Below are 3,707 nucleotides of genomic sequence, written 5' to 3' on the forward strand. Positions count from 1 at the left end.
TTACATATTGGTATTATTGCTATCACTATATGGAGAATATGACCACTGTATACTGTCTGACTGTTAATAAAATAATTTCCACTGATGACTGTTAATAAGAACTAAAAGATAAGCAAGTCTCGTTCATCATTTACTACACAACACAGAGACAAGTGATTTTTTTTGAACAGCCAGTCACAGCAAAGTGATTGAGCCTGGTTACAGATGCAATATGCTAGCTGAGCTAGTAAGGCATACTACTCATTTATCCAAACATGGTCAGTTCTGGTCAGTACAACATGTTTGGCAGTGAAACACTACATTACTATTAAAGAATAGAAAGAAAAAAATAATTTATTCTACAAGAAACGAAACAGCAGTTTGAAGCAGATCAGCTCTTTAGTACCAGGAGAGGTTCAGGATTTAAAACAAGTGCAGAAACACTGAAAAGCTGCAGCTCTGCTGTAATACACCAGTATTACCAGCAGGTGGAAGCAGACTGTACAAGTGAATCAAATACCTTTCAAATTCCACTTTGTCTTTTCAAACTCTGTGGGATTTGTGCTGATTAAAGAACCAGAATCAAAACCAAGAAATGCATGAGATGTCTAGTTTAACTCATATATTTATATGTTTGTAGTTTATCAGAGTAGGAATACTTTATCTATATAAAAGCAGCTATAGATGAACATCAGAGTCCATTTATTCAAATCATCTCCACAAAAGAGGTGACAGGCTGACAAAGTTAAACTTGATATAAAAGTCTGCGGGAACTCGACGTCCTAGTCACTGGAAACTCCCATTATCCCCATAACACAATCTTCCACGCTATTCAAGTCATTGCAGGCTGTGTGTGTAGTTGCATTTCTCAAGAGGTGCACATCAGGTTATGTGGAAGTTTACAGCAAGATTTCCCACAGAAGCATAACTGAGGCAATAGAGACACAACGGAGCTCTGATTCAGAAGTGATGCTCTGTAGTGACATCAGTGATGACATCATCATACTCATCATCCAATCCCTGCTCAGGTTGAGTGGCCAGATTTGATGCACAAAGGTCATTTCCTGTTTAAAAAATAAATAAGAGAAGAAGTATCAGGTCTAAACTCAGGGAGAGGTTAAAGAGAGAGATGAGTAACCATCACAGTATTGATTGATCAGTGAATGATTCAGAGTTTTACCTCTGGCTCTGTGTAGATATAAAGACACCATGAGGAGAGTGGAGAGGAAGTATGGACAGAACACCACCAGGGTGAGGAACACTCTGAACCCAAGCTGGAGGGAGGGGAGATCAGGGTGTGGGCCCGAGGTGAATGGCATCACTGTGGTTGTAGGTTTTTCTGCAGAGAGAATCCCACCTGTTCAGGTGAATATGTGGATGAAATAAGAGGTGAAATCAGAGTGAAGCTCCTCACCTGTGACAGTGATCCAGCTGGATGGAGACTCTCCATGACCGCTGATGTCACACTTGTAGAGGCCTTCATCAGACCTGGAAACATGCTGGATGGTCATGTGACCTGTAGGCTGCTTCCTGATGAGGGAGCCATCTTTATAGAAAGCAGCTGGGAGGTTGGAGGGAGTGGTCTTTGTTTTACAGAGCAGAGTGACGTCATCTCCCTCCATCACAGGGAGGACAGGACTCTGCAGGATCACTGATCCACCTCAACACAGAGACAAACTACAGCATTTCATCCATTTACACACAGCTTCATCAACACTAACTCCACACACTCAGCTTACCAGTGACTGTCAGGTTAACCATGTTACTGATGGGACCCTCTCTGGACTCACACCAGTAAACCCCACTGTCCCATGTATAGAGATGGGTGATGTTACAGGAAGAACCATAATTTTTTCCCCACCCATCTCCACACTGAGTCCTCTGTTCTCTGCTTGTGTTTCTCCTCAGAGTCCATCCAGCAGAGCTGTCGTCCTCCTCACAGCTCAGAGACACAAAGTCTTCTTTAAAGAACTGAGAGCTGCTGGGACTCACAGTCAGACGAGCTGTGAGGAAGAAGATATATCGATATATTTACTTTTTTTCAATAATCAGACCTTTCAGATTGACTGAACTGCTCACATCAGCTATCCTTGTATTAGATGTTTAATGAAGCAGACATAATTTTTTAAACTAGGCTGATTGTCAAAAAGCATGACTTGTTTGTGTATTGGATTGAAGTAGGACATTAAATCATTTAGATTATAAGGAGAAATAAGATAACACTGATATTATTGAGGAGGAGTCTGTCTGCAGTTAGCTGCACCATGTTCTTACTAAATGTCTCCTGGAAGAGTGAGTCAGGTTTACAGTGTGACAGAAGAAGGTTACTGACCTTGGTTTGTGGTGCAGCTCAGCAGTGAGATCAGAACTAAAGAGAAATTAAACTCAGGTTAGTTCAGAGTTTCACATTCAACAAGACAGCAGAGGCATGAAAAACCCGGAGTGAACTTACAGAGCAGACACAGCAGAGACGTTTCTTTCATCCTGCTGCTCGTTAATATCAAACCAACTCTGAGATCTGCTCACGTATAACCATCCTCTTTCTCCTCTTCTTCCTCTTTCTTTTTGACTGGGTGTCAGCATTCTTTTTCCCCAAAAAATTCTACAAAAACAAAAAGCAGAACCTCTGTGGTTGCTCAGAGGGATGTGTGTTGCTGTTTTTTCTTTATAAATAGAAAAGAATCTTAACTACATTATTGAAAGGATTGATTTTAATGACAGTTTTGCAGATTGATAGAAACAAGTTGTCTCCCTGTAGGAAATGAGCCAGATTTTATTCCTGCTATCAAAACAAGAATAACCTGTGACATCAAACAGGCAATCACACTTTAGATGAGCTGCTATAAAGTCACTTGTTACTGTATCTGAAATATAAATGGTTATAAATCAGTGATTTGATCACCACTAAATGACACCCAGAAAGATAATCCTTTTTTCTTCCTGCTTTGTTTTTGTTGGTGTAATCCATGTTTGGACACTGATGCACAGGAGAAAGCCAAAGACTGTTTGTAAAAAACTTAATGCATATACAGTTGTTACAATTACTTAAATATTTGACAGATGTAACATGTAGATGTAATAACTTTGTAGACAACCTGCAAATCTGAAAACAATGTTTATTTTCCATCAAACATTGGACACCATCATCATCATCATGTCACAGAGTAAATATTAAGCATAGAAGCAGTTACACATATCACATGGAGGCCAAAATGTGATTGTCTTTGATGTCAGGACTGGTGTCCAGGAAAAACAAAAAATGGTTACATTATTTTTGAAACATTACTGCCAATGGGAACAGTGGCATTTTTAAATCTGTAATCAAATTACATGGAGAGCATGCACAAGCACAGGTGGAGGAGTCAAACTCACAACCTTCTTGCTGTGAGGCAGCAGTGCTAAGAACTGGAGCACCAAGAGTTTAAAAGTTATTTAAGATGAAACTCTTCCCTGTCTATGATATAAATTAAATATTTTTGTTTTTTGTTTGTTTTTTTACTTACAAGTGATTCTCTTAGTGCTGTACCTTACGGCAAGTGCTTTCTTGTTTATTTTTTTTTGTAGGGGAGGGGGCGGGGTATCACGTAGTTTGAAGAGGAGAAAAAAACAGCGGTTTGTTTACTTCCTATATGAACGGGAACCGCCCACAGACTTCCAGAACGATTTCCGTGTGATTAGTTTAGTTTTTTATTGAAAAAAATTAAGGACCGACATCAATCAGCTATTTA

The 3,707-nt window shown here is 39.5% G+C and overlaps 1 long non-coding RNA gene across 1 annotated transcript; it reads right to left on the reverse strand.

Annotated features, from left to right (window-relative positions):
- Positions 1–1,960: 1,960 nt before the first annotated feature.
- LOC120435896 lies at positions 1,961–2,903 on the reverse strand. Its single transcript, XR_005610001.1, has 3 exons — positions 2,432–2,903; positions 2,312–2,347; positions 1,961–1,982 (listed from the first exon to the last, which is right to left on the reverse strand). It is a non-coding gene; the product is annotated as an uncharacterized LOC120435896 (long non-coding RNA).
- Positions 2,904–3,707: the final 804 nt, after the last annotated feature.

This window comes from Oreochromis aureus, linkage group 3 (genome assembly GCF_013358895.1).
Source record: "Oreochromis aureus strain Israel breed Guangdong linkage group 3, ZZ_aureus, whole genome shotgun sequence".
Classification (NCBI taxonomy): Eukaryota; Metazoa; Chordata; class Actinopteri; order Cichliformes; family Cichlidae; genus Oreochromis; species Oreochromis aureus.